This window comes from Canis lupus, chromosome 26 (assembly GCF_011100685.1).
Source record: "Canis lupus familiaris isolate Mischka breed German Shepherd chromosome 26, alternate assembly UU_Cfam_GSD_1.0, whole genome shotgun sequence".
Classification (NCBI taxonomy): Eukaryota; Metazoa; Chordata; class Mammalia; order Carnivora; family Canidae; genus Canis; species Canis lupus.
This window is the reverse complement of record NC_049247.1, coordinates 25,564,095-25,581,252: the sequence shown is the minus strand read 5'-3', so window position 1 is coordinate 25,581,252 and position 17,158 is coordinate 25,564,095.

Below are 17,158 nucleotides of genomic sequence, written 5' to 3'. Positions count from 1 at the left end.
TCTGTGCATGAATGAGTAGAAGATCTAGGGAAGGAGCACAAACACTGAATTCCAAGCTCAGAAATGGGGGCCCCAGACCTTGAGCAGCAGGAGCAGTGCCCATGGCCCGAGCTGGTGTGCAGTCCTGGTGAGCAGACCCCAGAGTGGGTGTGGCCGGGCAGGGGGGACAGGAGCCTGGAACAGACCCAGAGCCCCCTCCCCGGGCACAGCAGGGGGACAGGAGTCCTGGAGGCAGCGTCCCTTGGCCCCCAAGGGAATGTGCAGGCAAGACTGAGGGGAGTGACCATGTGTTAGGGGGATGTTTGCAGACCTTCACACCCCAGGGGGAGGAGGAGTCAGGGAGGAGCATGAGCTGAATGTCCAAGGTCCGTCTTCTATGGGACAGTGAGTGTCATGAAGTGGGGATGGAGACGAATCCCAACCTCTGCACCTACCTGCACATCCCCAGGACCCCAGACACAGGGAGGCAGAGCTGGGGGCTCTCTCTCATCCCTTCAGCCCCTGGGAGGAGGAGAATATATCCTGGTCAACACTTCCACCCCAAATTCCTCTCCTTGATTTCGGTCATGGAGGGGTCCTGGAGGATCCCCCTGAACTGTGAGGGCCTGGAGCTGACTGCAGGTGGGTCCTGGACCTAGACACATGTAGGAGCTGTCTTCCAGGTGCCAGCACCCCATGGACCCCAGGGGAAGACCCCCAGTCCCCTGCTGCTTCAGCCCGGGTCCCCCCTAACTGATGAGGGGACAGGAACCCAGAGCAGAGCCCCCTGCCTCCAGTGCTCTGGGTCCCAATCCCTTGTGCATGGAGAACAGGCCACACCCAGGTCACACCCAGCCTTCCTGAGGCTGCACCTCATGACCCCAAATGGCTCAGAGTACCCTGCTGTGGCTTCTCCCTGGGGACTGTCTCCAACTGTCCCCATTGCTCCACTGCTTCTCCAGGATCACAGTGAGACGCGGAGTCAGCACGATACCTGGGGCAGGGAGCTAATGGACAAGGACATCAGGGATGCTGCCCCCATGGACTCCACTGTGGGTCCCCGAAGCCTGGTCTCTCTCTGTCTCTGTGTCTGTCTCTCACCCCAGCTCCTTCCTCTGTCAGTGGAGCCTCTGTCCACACTCCTGGTGGAGAGGCCACAGGCAGGCTCTGTCTCTTTCATGACCTCTGTGTGTGACCCCAGGTGAGTTCTACAATTTTTAGTTTGATAAACAATCAACCTTTAGTTTTCAAAGATTCCTGTGTTGTAGCTGAAGGAACTCCTGCAGTTGTCACCAGATCCACAAGGACAGGTCCGACCTTGACATTGGTTATGGAGAGTCTGTGACCCTCTCAACACAGGACCTTCTGTTCCTGAAGGGACAACGCTGGCTCCCACCATCTGCACCCATGGACATCATGGTTCAATTCTAGGCACGGCTCTGACACACCACAAAGACTGACCCCTCCGTTCGGGGACACACTCTGTCATCTGGATGAAGGGGCCAATGTGAAGTTTCTTTGCTTCCTTTTCTAACTGCCTGTTCAAACTCCCTCAGGTCCCCTCCTTCCTGTTCTCCCCTTTTCAAGGACACGGGGTCACACATCCTGAAGCAGTGGATGGGATGATGTCACCCTGTCAGCCCCGTCATGGATCCCAGACTCCTAGATGACATTCTCTGCCTGCACAAAGGTGCTGTAGCTCTGGGGTACAGTTTACTGAGCTGTGACAACACAGCAGTGTGGTGCAGCTGCTGTCACAGGGCCGTGTAGGAGAGTGACATCACCATGAATACAGTCACCTCATGCACTCACCCTCCTCCTTCCTCCCCCAGCTGTCAATCCCTGGCCTCCTTACCACCTCTAGATTCCCGCCTCTTCCAAAATACAATGAGATTCCAGTGATGTGGAGTGTAGCCTGTGGTATGTTCTTCTTCCCGAAGAAATGTGCAGGCAATACTCATGCATATTTTGGACTTGAGAACTTATTTTCTTTAAATATTGACTAATATCACACTCTACGAATATACATCATGTTTCAGGACATCTTCATTACATCAAGTCTGATCATTTTATAAACAGCTGGTATAAAAATCAGAGTGTAAATTTTTTTATTGCTTTCAGAGGTGCTGATTATGAATAAAGTTTCCATAAGCAAGTACATGGGGGTTTTTCTCTGGAAAGCTTTTTTTTTTTTACCTTTTATAATTTTGATGTGGCATTGATTTATGTGTTCCATGCAATCATCAATTGATAAGGAAAACTAGTCATTTGGTTGAACGTGAGGGAATAATGATCCTAGTTGCAAAGAGAGCTGACATGTGCATCAAAAGAGCAGGGACCAGGTTGAAGGACCATGATAGCTTTACGACCTAAGGGTGTTTCATTTACTGAGAAATCAGAACAAGATGAGTGAATGTACACTGCCTAGAAGAACCTGTCCCAGCTCACAAGGACAAAACTTTCTCTTTCCTTTGAGACCCTCTGTGTAAAATGGGGCTACTGAGAGTGACTCTGAGGTCAGAGATGTGAAGGAGTCTCCATTCCCAGCAGGGTCCCCAAGATGCACCTGGGCTCAGGGCATCAACTGAAGAATCAGCAGAAACCCAGGGGGAGCCTAAGCAGGCAGCTGCTGGGGCGCTCACTCACTTTGCAGATAGCAAGTGGATTTTTGTCTCACTTCCCCACAGGCCTGGAGCACCGTGGGAGCCTTGAGACTGCTATCCCATGATGTGCAGTAATAATCAGCATCATCCTCAGCCTGGAGCCCAGAGATGGTCAGGGTGGCTGTACTGCCAGACTTGGAGCCAGAGAATTGATCAGGGACCCCCGAGGGTCGGTTACTATTGCCTTAGATGAGGGTTCTAGGGCCTGTTCCTGGGAGCTGTTGGAACCAGCCCACATAATCACTACCAATGTTGGAGCTGCTTCCAGTGCAGGTGATGGTGACCCTCTGGCCCAGGGACCCAGACACTGAGGCCAGCTGGGTCAGCACAGACTGGGCCCAGGACCCTGCAAGGAGAGAGACACAGAGAGGGTGATGCTGGATACAAGAGGAGGATGCAAGACCCCACATATCCTCCCAGGTCCCCTCCCCCTATCCGACATCCAGTCACCTGTGCAGAGAGTGAGGAGGGTGAGGAGGACAGGGGACCAGCACACGGTGGAGGTCATTCTTGATCCTGCCTTCTGTGGTCCCACAGCTGAGAGGAGCTTCCCCTCCTCGCTCCCTTCCCCTCTTCATCCTCTGAGAGAGGGAGGGGCCCTCCCATGCAAATGAGACCCCAGCTCCCTGGCCCCTCCCTGGCCCTGGGTCAGGTCCCTCTGCCTGAGGATGTCAGGGGGGTGGGCAGGGGAGGGGCTGCTTGGGGCTGAGGTGTGGTTCAGGAGATCCCAGCTGTGAGCCCTGAGCAGAGGCCACAGTCAGTGTCAGGTGGTGTTCCCAGCTCTGAACAAGCCTGACCCCTCATAAATATGCCTCAATTGCCTTCTGGCATCCTGACGCCACCTCACCCTCCATGATATGAGGATCAGTTGGCCGTAGGACACAGGTCCTGTCTCCAGAGCTCTATCCACTCTCCTCCTATGATCAGGACGTGTGTCCATGCACGTGGTCTCCTACCTTGCAGCATAGATTTTAGGCTTCACTCTAATTTCTCTGTGTGAGGGACACCTGGGTGCCTCACTAGTTAAGAGTCCGTCTTTGTCTCAGGGCATGATCTTGGAGTCCTGAGATCAAGTCCCATATCTGGCTCCCTGCAGGGAGCTTGCTGCTCCATCTACCTATTTCTCTGCCCCTCTCTCTCTCTGTGTGTCTTTCTGCCACAGCTCACTTGGCTTTCATGGACCAGTTACGATGGAGGTGGTGTCTGTATACCAACTGCTCTTATATCACTGTCTCATTCAGAGGAGTGAAAGGTCCCCGTGTACAAGTGGCCTTTTCTGAACAAAATACTGAGACCTTCCTTATATAAGATCCACCTGGTTGCATCCCTCCCCTTCTCTGAGTTTCCTGAAATCCTGAAGACCGAGGGAGTGGATTCTCCAGGTTGTGGGTGGAAGCCCTCGTGTGCATTCCTGGAAAGGTTACACACTCAACATCGCTGTCATCTCTCACTGTTTTCACATGTTTAAAACATTAGTTCTCCCCACCCTGTGGGCAGTGACTCCCTCCTAGGGTCTGTACTCCCCCACATGGACACAGGTCCGCAGGAACCCTGCCATGTGAGGTTGTGTGTGCCACTGACCCCAGAGTTCAAGGGCTAGACGTGCCAGGGTGTTTTAGCAGGAAGATGTGACAGCTGGAGAAGTTCTTACAAGAATCCGGAGGAAGAGATTGCATATTGGTCACCTCCTTGACCAACCGTGCACTTAAGCTGGATGAATGTTCTTTGTTAGAAACCCTTCCCAAATACACTGATTAAGTCTCACTGACAATGTCACTGTGAAGATGTAGGTGGATCATTAGGACATTGTTCACAGATCTGTGTGGACTGCATGAAGAATAACGATGGAACTTGCAGTTAAAACCTCAGTGCAGTTGCACCTGGTGGCTTGAGTAATTGAGCAACTGCCTCTGGCTCAGATCATAATCCCAGGGTCCTGGGATCGAGACCAGCATCAGGCTCCCTGTGGGGACCTTGCTTCACCCTCTGACTGTGTCTCTGCCTCTCTCCCTGTGTGTATCATGAATAAATAAAATGTCTTAAAAAATGGAATGACTTTGGCTTTCATTTGAATAGACATCAATAAATATTTTATAAAATCATTTGTCTTTTGTTTATAACCTTATGATTATATCATGGGTCTGATCATGCAGGTAGGGAAGCCTGAAGTGGTGCCCATGAGCCCCCATCAGGACCCAGTGGTATGAACTTCACAGTCATCTGCATGGGGAATTCGCAAATATAGACCAGCTTCTAGGATGAGCAATTCCGGGTCCAAGTCCTATCTGGGATGGGCACAGCTGGGGCCTGAGTCCAGCATGTTCAGGACAGAGCAATTACTCATTCAGCCACAGATGAGTAGGAGAATAATGCTCTTTTTTGTTTGTTTGTTTGTTTAGTTATTTATTGGAGCTTGATTTGCCAACATATAGTATAACACCCAGTGCTCATCCCACCAAATGCCCCCTTCAGTGCCCATCTCCCAGTCACCCCCCAACCCCGCCCACCTCCCCTTCCACTACCCCTTTTTCATTTCCCAGAGTTAGGTGTCTCTCATGTTTTGTCACCCTCACTGATATTTTCACTCATTTTCTCTCCTTTCCCTTTATTGCCTTTCACTAATTTTTATATTCGCCAAATGAATGAGACCATATAATGTTTGTCTTTCTCTGATTGACTTATTTCACTCAACATAATGAAGATCTATTGGCAAAGGCCACCTGGACCCAGAGTTTCTGTCATAGGTCACCTGTGAGTGGTGGAGAGGTGGAGATGAGGGACCATGTCCCTGAGGTCACAGACCCTGTGGTCCTAACTTGGAACAGATGATTTAGCAGAGGTCCAGCCTGGCTGGAGGTGTTCCTGGTGAGACTCAGGGAGTGACAGCCCAGCCCTGAGAGCACAGGGAGGGTGTGTCCCATATCCATGGGGGCCTTACATCTGGTGGAGCAGCCCTGAGGCTGGGGTCCCAGAATCAATGTAGATCAGCCTCAGGCGCTGATTGGAGCCCAGAAATGGTGGGGGGCTGAGCTGCCCATGGGGATGGAGACTCTCCCTAGGAATCCTGAGGATCAGCTTTGTCCCAAGGAACAGGTATTCAGAGCACTTCCTGGCTGTCCAGGTCACAGCACCTCAGTAACTTGAGTTCCCTGCTACTAGGGATTGTGTCTTCTGGAGATTGTGACACCAAGGACAGCGGGTGAGCACAGATTAGCCTAACTTTTGAATGGATGGAGAAGCCCCAGACACTGCAGAGTGCAGGACGATATACAACCACAGTTGAGACAGCGGTGAGTTTGAGTGTGTGTGTGTGTTTCTGTGTATGTGTGCATGTTTGTGCATGTGTGACCCAAAATTAGGCCAAGTGGCCCACAGTCCGTTTTAAGACTTCTCCACACATGGGGGATTGCCCTTTATCTCAGTCCTGGAGCCTGGATTTCAAGGTCCATGTCTCAAAGCCCTTCTGCCTGGGGGAGGATTGATCCAGGCAGTGAGGACGCACATGAGAGCAGCCCTGTAACAACATCCCTGAATCTGACATGCAGGTGCTGCCAAGTGACAGAAACAGGAATGAGAATGTAGGGTGTCACATGCAGCCCCAATTTCTGGTCATTCTCTTCCCCATAGATGGACCCTGGGGACTGGAAACTTCAGCAAGATCATTTGTGGTTTTCTCTGAAATCTTGAGGTGGAGACGGAGCTCAGACCTGAAGAACCAGAGGGAGAGACAAGCCTGAGGGACAGGGAAGCAGAGGGGAGAAGAGGAGGGAGGGGGTGTGGGGATTTGTCAGGGAGAGTCTGCAGGAGCTGGTCCAAATTCACATGTGTCTGGTTCAGAGAGAGGAGACTGTCTGTGACTAGGGTTATAGACAGTGTATCAGCCGTGGGTACATCAGGAATGACAAAAGTCACACTTCATGGAATGAGATGATAGAACCTACTGTGGATGAATATTTGCTGGGCAGCAGGTTCAGTTGCAGGCACAGTATTTATCCCTGTCCATCTTCTCCAGCCCCCAGAGGGGGTGTGCAGTTGGGCTCTGATTCCTCATCTCTTCCTTTCTTCCTCAGATGTCCTATGAGGTGTCACTTTGCAGGCATATCCTTAGTTTTTCTCTTTCATCTTCTGAAACAAGACCTTCGGGGCACCTGGGTGCCTCAGTGGTTGAGCATCTGTCTTTGGCTCAGACTGTGATCCCAGGTCCAGAGATGGAGTCCTGCATGAGGTTCCTCGCAGGGAGCCTGCTTCTCCCTCTGCCTATGTCTCTGCCTCTCTCTCTCTGTGTCTTTCATAAATAAATAAATAAATAAATAAATAAATAGAATATTAAAAAAAAGAAAGAACCCAGACCTCCTACATAAATGCACCCCCTGCATGTATCTCTAGGTAAGATTCTTTGAAAAGTAGCTCCAGACCATGTCTGTGGGTCCAGGTGTCTTTGTCTCACATCCTCCTTATCTGAGATGCTGTGAGTATCAGGAGCTGCTCCCACTGCCATGGTCTGTAGCACAATGACAGTCAGCCTCGTCCTCAGGCTGCAGCCCAGAGATGAGCAGGAGCCCTGCATTGGCCGAGGTGTCCTTGGAGCCAGAGAAGAGGCTAGGGACCCCAGGACCGTGATGAGTCTCAGTAGACCATCAGCAGGTACTTAGGAGGCCTCCTGGCTGCTGGAACCAGCATATGGCCACCGCTACAGCCACTGCTCAGGGTGCAGGTGAGTCTGGCTGTTGTTCCCAGGGATGCAGAGAGGGAGGGCACTGGGTCAGCACAGGCAGGTACGGGGAACCTGCAGACACATTCACGGGTGATGGATCAGGGGCCAGACTGAATTTTCTCAAACCTCTAAGCTAGACCAGCTGACGTAGGTTGACGGTGGCTCTGTGTCCCTGAGGTCAGTCCTGACTGTGCATTGACAGAGTAGAATGAACATTATAGATCCCAGGCCAGGGTGACACAGTCCCTGGTCTCCTCTGTGGGCAGGGCTGTCCCAGGCCTCCTCTTCTCCTACCCAGTCTGCCACAGAAGGGGCTTTCCATGCACATTGGCTCCACCCACTGACTGCCCAGCCCCTCCCTTGGCCCCGATCCTGGAGCTCTGCTCACACCACACACTGAGGACAATGGAGGTGGCTCCAGCCCTGGGGAGAGCCCTGGGGGGAAGCACCTGCTGAGACCACACACAGGCCCTCAGGGGAGACTGCCAGGCTAGAGGGGACACAGATGCTGTGTCCCCATCAGGGAGCTCATAACCCAGTTCTCAGGCCCAGGCACCCTGAGTGAAGGGTCTCATTGAGCAGCCCTGTAGGGACCACAGAGCAGTCCTTCAGCGTCCCCTCCTGGTCACAAGGCACACACCTTGGCAAGGCCCAAAGCCCTGAGAGCCCAGCTGGTTTCCAGGGCTCACCAGTTCCCTCCCCATTGGCATGGCCAGGTCTGACTCTAGAATGGGTTCCATCCTTGGGCATTAGAACATGACTTCCACATGTTCTCACAGAAATGTATTTGTTTTTTAACCTCCCGTTTTTGTTTATTTTTGTGTATTTTTTGTTGGAGTTTGATTTGCCAACGTATTGTATGACACCCAGGGCTCATCCATCAAGTCACCCAGCATCAGAAATTGGTCTTCACACTGCCCCAGCTAGTGGAGACCCCACCCCTCACTGTTCCCCAAACCCCCAACTCCTTCTTCTCCTTCCAACTCCCATCCGCAGTCCTGGATTCCTCTAAGTCACAAAGACTCTTGACTTTTGTCCCCATATTCCTCATATCCAGAACTCCTAGTCTGAATGGGACAGAATCCACAGCCCCTGCTGGGTGTTACCTACACACACCCCTTCCTGCTCCAACACTATCTGTGCAGAACTGGAATGTCATTATGGGACATCAGGTTTGGGGTTCTGTATTAACCCCTCCAATCGCAGGTCTGCCTTACCAACCCTCCCCATGTTCCTGGGACATAGTTTTCCTTTATGATATAATTAGCTTCTGATCCTCTCTCTTCCCCCATATGTGGTCAGCTCCCTGATCATGGGGATCCTTTCCATCAGGTCCATCTGTGTCCCATATACCTAGGCTCACGTGGGGCACATATAAGGTGTTCAGTAAGTGGTGTGAATGCACAGTGTCTGAACAGTGCTCTTTCCTCAGTCAGAGGCAGATAGACTCTGTGTCTCTTCTACTGTCCTGACTTAACGGAGTGATACAGGATTTTCGATCCCAATGGTCAAGAAAGAATTTTTTAAAGATATTTAAGGTTGGAAAACGTGATTTTATTATAGCAGAGGGACAGGACTTGCGGGCAGAAAGCTGCACTGGGTTTGTGAGGAGTGACTGATTCTTTGCTTTTTAATGAGTGGAGGTCAGGGACAGTATAAGACTCTAAGGAATTTGGAAGCAAGGCTGTCAGGACCTTCAGGGCCTACCTGCTGTTCAGGTTATTCTCAGTCTGTAATAAAACATAAACAATAAGGCACTAAAGCAGCCATTAATTCCTTGAGCAACTCATTCTGCACATGTCAGGTCTCTATCAGTGGGCTTCAGGGTGTAAAGACATTTACTTTAAGCTACATTTCTCTTGCCTTTGTTTCTAATCCACAGACACTGTGATCCAGGCAGCCTACCACTGGCACCCAGGAACTTCACTCAATAGGAGAAAACTATACAATGTGTTCATGCCGAGGACAGGAGTGAGAAAATATATTTCTTATAGTATTGTATCTGTGTGTATGAAGAAAAAAAAAACAATGCTACAGCTTGGGATTTTTTGTACTGCAGAAAAAGCTTCTGTGGTGGGGTATCCCTGGGTGGCTCAGCAATTTAGCTCCTGCCTTTGGCCTAAAGCATGGTCCTGGAGTCCCGGGATCTAGTCCCGCATCAGGCTTCCTGCATGGAGCCTGCTTCTCTCTCTGCCTGTGTCTCTGCTTCTCTCTCTCTCTCTCTCTCTCTCTCTCTGTCTCATAAATAAATGAATAAAATCTTTTTTAAAAAATTTCTGCAGTGGATCTGCTGTCCAGAGTATTCATCAAAATGAGAATTTGAGGGTAAGAAAAATAATGGCATATCTTAAAATATGCAGGAGAACTTTTGTCCATGGATTTCTCCAAGATTCCCCATGAGTGAGGGCATCAGATAATTGTGAAGCATGTAAAAATCAGTAGATCCCATGTGCGAATACCTACAATAGATTAAAACATCCTTTTAAGGAAAATATAATGACTTTATTTTATTTTTTGTATATTTTCAAATTTTCATATTACAGAGTGGGGGTGGGCATCTGTTGGGTGCAGTGGCTGAGTATCGACACCTGATTTGGCTCAGTTTCTATTCCCAGGATAGTGAGCTGGAGCCCCACATAGTTTGCACTGAGCTCAGAGATTCCTAGAATCTCTCTCCCTCTCCATCTACCTCCCACCACTGCATGCTCCCTCTCCCTAAATAGACAAACCTCTTAAAAATTTTGAAGAATGACTAGAGGTGTTGGGTACCAAAAAAAATGGAGCCTGGGTCTGAGAGCAGAGAGGAGAATGTGAGAGGTTGCATGCAATTCTACTTCCTGTAATTCTCCTCCGTAGAGATGGACTATAGAGACAAGAAAATACAGCAGGATCATTTCCAGTTTTCTCTGGAAACCTGACATGGAGACCGAGCTGAAGAGTCAGAGGGAGAGACTGAAGCCTGAGGGACAGGGGAGCAGAGGGGAGAAGAGGAGGGAGGGGGTGGGGAGGTTGTCCATAGGGACAGTCTGCAGGATCTCGTCTAGGTTCACATGGGGATAGTTCAGAGACAGGAGACTGCGACTGACGAGGGTTGTGGTCAATACACCTGCTATGGACATATCAGTTGTGACACAATGTCACACTTTGTGGAATGAGACAATAGAACTGATTGTAGATGAATGTCTGGAGTCCACAAGTTCAGTTGTAGACAACGTATTTCTTCCTTATCATCTTCTCCACAATGAGTGGTGACTTGCAATGGGGCTCTCATCCCTCATCTGTCTGTATCCTCCTGAGATACATGATTTTCTCTTACTTTATGTGCATTACAGGGCTGTTTCTGTTACCTGTGGAAGGATAAGTCATCATGCAGAAGAGACCACCCCACTGTCTCTCCAGGTAAGTTTCTTCTGTATCTTTAGGTCCAGAGATTTGTCTCACTCCTTATCTGAGACACTGTGAGTATTGGGAGCTGCTTCCACTGCCTTGATATGTATGCAGCACAGTGACAGTCATCCTTGTCCTCTGGCTGCAGCCCAGAGATGAGCAGGAGCCCTGCATTGGCTGAGGCATCTTTGGATCCAGAGAAGTGGTTGGGGACCCCAAATCCCAACCATGTAGTTGAGTCTGAGTAGTAGTACAGGAAATACCAGGGAGGTCTCCCTGTATTCTCCTTGACGAGTATGTGTAGTAGCTGCCAAAACTGCTCAGGGTGTAAGTACATCTGCCTGTTGTTCCCAGGGATGCAGAGAGGGCAGCTGGTCAGCACAGGCTGGGACAGGGAACCTGCAGATGCAGACACACATGAGGCAATAGCTAGGTTCAGAATAAATTTTCTCTAGGTTCCAAACCAGAGGGGTGATACAAGCTGATCCCTGAGGCCTGTCCCGACCTGTGCAGTGAGAGAGGAACACGAAGAGGTCATGAGTCCAGACATGGTGACCTAGCTCCTGATCTGCAGAATGGGCTGGGCTGACCCAGGTGCCCTTTCTCGTCCACCCTCTGCCACAGGAGAGACTGTCTATGCACATGGGCTCTCCCCACTGACTGCCCAACCCTCCTTGAGCTGTGAGGCTGGAGCTCAGCTCACACCACACACTGAGGAGGATGGGCAAGGCTTCAGCCCTGGGGAGAGCTCTGGGAGAAATCACCTCCTGAGACCACGCACAAGTCCCCTGGGGAGTCTCTGCCAGGACAGAGGGGACACGGCTGCTGAGTCCCATCAGGGAGCACTGTGCCAGGCCTCAAGGCCCAGGCTGTTTGAATGCTGCTCACTAATGAGCTGCCCAGGGACCACAAGGCGGTCCCACATAATTCCCTGCTCGTCCAGGGTACACACCTCACCATGACCCAAAACTCTGACAGTGAGCTGGTGTCTCCACCTGACTAAGTCTCATTTCTAGGTACTAGGATCCTTTAGGCCTGCCCATGATACTGCTGAGTCTCACTCTCAGAAAGAGTCCTGATCTATACCAATATCCGTGAAATTAGTTAAAAGGAAAATCTCTTTGGAAGGGAGTTCAGAGACCAATGAGGGAGACAGGGGGTTCTCATACTAACCACTTCCATTGCAGACCCAGGTTCCAAAGACATTTATTCACAATGCAAGGAAGTGAGGACAGAACCAAGGTGGTTAGGTCCCAAGTCCCCACATCTACTTTTCATCTCTGCAGATACCTCAGCACAACATGGCACTGAGCTGGCCTCTGCCAACTGCCCTGGGTGATTATCCATCCAGGATTATCTCTACCAACATTAAGTACATAATTGCCCTGAGGGCTCTAAGGTCCCAAGTCATTACAGACATTCTCTTACATGTTCCTGTGTTCTTTTTGCTGCTCTAGTTGTGTGAGGGTCTCCTGATAGGTTCCCTCACCCACAGGGGACAGGCCCTGGGCTCTCTTGTCTGTCTTTGCCTTGAGAATATAACGCCAATGGGGAAAGGGTATATTTTGCATCCCACTCTGGGTTTTAATTTTCTTATTGTATTCTTGGCAACTAATTATGTTCTTCTGGATCAATGGCATATTTATGACTTTTTAGTCAACTTAATATTTGTCTTGCATATGAAGACAAATATGAAAAGAATGTTAGGGATCCCTGGGTGGCGCAGTGGTTTGGCGCCTGCCTTTGGCCCAGGGTGCAATCTTGGAGACCTGGGTTCGAATCCCACGTCGGGCTTCCGGTGCATGGAGCCTGTGTCTTCCCCCTCTGCCTGTGTCTCTGCCTCTGTGTGTGTGTGTGTGTGTGTGTGACTATCATAAATAAATAAAATTTAAAAAAAAGAAAGAATGTTAGTGTATATGGACACAACCTCCCTTTGTTATAGATTGTTCTTCCAATAGGGAGAAGGGCTCCTATGGCCTATTATCAACAGCATCCTGGGCCCTGACTCATTGCATTGGAAAGAGCTTCATACACTGGCCTTGAAAGTAAGTGGGACTTTCTGGACATTGTCCAAGAATATTGAGATGATTTATGATAGTGGAACTGGAGACCAAGATTTAGGTCAAAAGTAAGTCTTATCCAATATCATGCCAAATAATGGACATGACAGGGAATATCAGTTGTGAAGAAAGGTATCAACCCATCTCAGCTAAGGTTCCAGAGCTCAGGGAATGACCAGGAAATCCAGGGACACAGGAGTGGGTATCCAAGGGAGTGTTGTGCCCAAGATTGCGAATCCGAGAAAACCACCAAGGAGCCGACACTGATGCAAGTACATGAGGGTTTATTAACAAGTTTGAGCTTGGGTCCAAGTATACCTGACACAGCAGAGCAGGGACTTGGACCCTGAGGGGGGTTACAGCGGGGTTTTTATGGGCTGGTCTAGGGGATTTTCAGAAGGGGTGGAGGAATTTCTTAAGCTCTGTTTACTTTCCAATACGGGACTTTCTGTTTCTGTCAAGGGCGTTCTGAGCTCTGTTCTCACTCTGATATGGGACTCTCTGTCAAGGGTGTTCTGCGGTTTTTCCTGTAAAGTTCAGCTCTTATTTACAGGAGCCTGAGATGGCTATACTTGTGCTAATGCTAAACTTGAGGTGGAATGACGTGAATTTTCTCAGCCTCCACAGGGAGGGCGGCAGGAAACTAACTGGATTGCTGGTGGCAGAGGCTGGACTTCTGCTCTTCTTGGCAACCCCTTCTCACTGACACCACCTTGAGTGAGAAGCTATTTGCTCCTGCACTCAGACTGACCAGGCCTGTATCAAGAGACAAGTAAGACAGGGAGAGATTGTCATAAAACCTCTACATGGCCTTTAGCAGCAGTGTTGGAGGAAGGTAGAACTTGAGATGGTGGGGGACTTAGGTGGGGACAAGCAAGGAGGGAGTCAGACAGGAGTGGAGGGGAGACATGTATCTTACTTCCCCAAGTAGCAGTAGTTCTCGGGGACAAGGTAGTTCAAGCCAAGTGAGCAACACTGATAATAATTCTTCCTCAACCTGGAACCCAGTGGTAAGGTGGCCATGCTGACAAACCAGTGGCAGAAGAGCAGGCTGTAGCCTGGAAGCTCAGTCAAGACTGTGCTAGCTCACAACTCAGGGCTTCTCCCGGAGAGCTCTTACTATAGTAACATCCGTTTCACTGCTTTTCCCTCAGCAAAAGGGGATTTCTACATTTGAGTCTTCACAACAGATTCATGCACACAGGGATTTGCAGCAAATACTCAGATTCCTCCTCCCCACACATCCAAGCCATCCCCCCACCACCCACCAATTTTGCAAAGCTCCACAGTGTACCAGGGGAGAGGAGGCCACAAGCAGGCACTGGGGGATCAGGAACAGGCCTTCACGAGGATGCCCATGGTCCTGAGTGGTGTCAGCTGTAGCAAGTCACATCCACAGGACTACTTCACCCAGTGTCCCTGGAGCAGGTTCAGGTTTTACAACATTTCAGAACCCCAAATCCCCCATGCCTAACCACATCACTAATGTCACAAATGTGCCTCAAGTACACAGCTCTGTGCCTGGAATTCCTCCTGGGCCTGGTTCTCCCACAGCATCTCACATCCTAGTACCTCATCCTTGGGACTCAGTGAGCCATGGCCAGTCCTGAGAAAAGGGGCCTGGGGGTGACGAGGAGGTCTCTGCTCTGATGGTTGGAAAGGCAGAGACTAGCTGAGGAGATCTTTCAACCTGCTGGGTTGGGCCCAGTGCTCTGACTATTAAGTAGACATGCTTTGGGAAGAGAAAAGAACCACCCGGTCAACAGGCTCTAATTTTCCAGTTGGATCACTAGGAATATTTTTTATCTTTTCCTTGCCAGTTTTTATTTCTTCTGAGAGTTCAAAAAGGTGGAATTATAAATTAGGAGGAAGGACACGGTGATCCAGAATCTACTTCCAGTAAAATCAGTGTGTATTCCCATTCTGTTAAATTGGGAGACAGACATATTCCAAGGCCGTAGGCAGGCTGAGGTGTTGCCCCACATCCTCCTATGTGTGTCCCTGTGACCAGGACCACTGCGCCAGATTGTACAGTAAGAGTCAGCCTTATCCTCAGGCTGCAGCTCAGAGATGAGGAGGAGCCTGCATCTGCCTAGGTGTCATTGGATCAAGAGTAGGGCTGGAGACCTCGAAGCCTGGCACATTTAAGGAGCTGCTCAGAGGGGGGCCTTTCACATTCATCTCAAGAGAGGAGTAACCGTGGTCTGCACAAAGAGTCATACAAGAAAAAAAATCAAAAGAAGTTATGAAGATCTTCAAATTCAGATGAGAGTCAGTAACTTCACAGGAGCAAGACCACCTGGTGATGATGGGTCAGGGTAACAGGAGGGTGGACAGAACAGGGCAGGATTGAAGAAACTCTGCGCTCAAGGCAGAGCAAATGAGTAAGGAACATAGCAGGTGGCGATGCAGGGGGCTGTGCTTCCAGGATCCCCTCAGGCCTGTGCAGGAGGAAGAAGGGGGAGAGAAGGGAGAAGAGGATGGTGAGAACAGGGGTCTCTGCTTTGATGGGCCCTACAGAGGATGCTGCTGTCACTGCAGGGAGGGCTCAGGGAGGGAGATGTTTCTCTGTGCCTGAAGGAGTGGAAGATCTGGGAAAGGAGCACAAACTGATTTCCCAGCTCAGCATTGGTGGACCCTGACCTTGAGCAGCAGCATCAGTGCCCACAGTTCGAGGCTGGTGTGCAGGCCTGGTGAGCAGACCTGGAGTGGATGTGCTGTGTAGCAGGTCAGGAGCATGAGACTGAACTTTGGGCCCCCTCTCCAGGTGCAGGATGGGGGACAGGAGTCTGGAGGCAGCATCCCTCAGTCCAGGCTGTCTCCCAAGGCTTTCCCTGCAGTGTCTTTGCAGTGTGTTGCGTAGTGGATCCTGCCATCTGCTGTGGGTCTCCAGGGATAAGCCATGTGTCTGATGAGGTGAGACATGCCCCTCTTTGTCTCCCCCATGAGATTGTTCCAAGGAGGGCTGAGGACAGTGAGCATGTGTTAGGGGGGATGTTTGCAGACCTTCACACCCGATGGGGAGGAGGAGTCATGGAGAAGCATGAGCTGAATGTCCAAGATCAGGCTGCAGTGCCCAGGACATCAGGTATCATGAAGAAGTAGGGATGGTGAAAAACACCAAACTTTGCATCCTCTTTAACCCCCCCAGGACCCCAGCCACAGGGAGGCAAAGCTGGGGGGTCTCTCTCATCCCTTCATCCCCTGGGGGAGGAGCACTGCATTCTGGTGACTGCTCAAAACCCCCACTACCTCTTCTTGATGTCTGTCATCTGTAGGACCCATCTAAGGTCTGGGAGTCACGGGCTGATAGCAGGTAGGCCCTGGATCTAGGCACATGCAGGGGCTGCCTTCCCAGCTGAAAGGATCCAATGGACCCCTGGGACAGACTCCCAGTCCCCTGATGCCCCAGCCCTGGTCTGCCCTGAATGAGATGAGTTGACAGGAGCCCAGAGCAGAGCCCCCTGACTCCAGTGCTGTGGGTCCTCACGCATTGTGCATGGAGGACAGGCCACACTCAGGTCACACCCAGCCTTCCTGAGGCTGCACCTCATTGCCCCAAATGTTTAGAATTCCCTGCTGTGCCTCTTCCTTAGAGAGGGTCTTCAATTTTCCCCACTGTCCTGATTCTTCTCTAGGATTAGAGTGAGGTTTGGGGTCAGCACATCCACAGGGCACGAAGCACATGGACCAAGACATCAATGATGCTGCCGCCATGGACTCCAGTGTGGGTCCCCGAAGCCTGGTCTCCATCTGTCGCTCTCTATCTCTCTTTGTCTCTTTCTCTGACCCCAGCCCCTTCCTCTGTCAGCTGAGCTTCTGTCCACACTCCTGATGGGGAGGCCACAGGTTCACTCTGTCTCTACGATCTCCTCTGTCTGTTGCACCAGGTATGTGCTATAATTACAGGTTTATAGATGATCAAGCCTTACTTTTCAGTTTCCTGTGTTGTAGCTGAAGGATGTCCTGCAGTCGTCACCAGAACCACAAGGGCAGGGCCCGACCTTGACATTGGTTATGGAGAGGCTGAGACCCTCACAACACAGGACCTTCTGTTCCTGAAGGGACAACCCTGGCTCCCACCCTCTGTGACCATGGAGATCAAGGTTCAATTCCAGGAAAGGGTCGGACTCATCACAAAGACTAACACCTCAGTCCAGGTGACACACTCTGTCATCTGGACTATGGGCTGATGTGCAGTTTCTTTGCTCCCTTTTCAAACTGTCTGTTCGATCTTCCTCAGGTCCATCCTTCCTAACCTCCCCCTTCAGGGACATGGGATCACACCTCACTGGATCAGTGGATGGAATGATGTCACCTGTACCCCATCATGGATCCCAGACTCCTTGGTGACA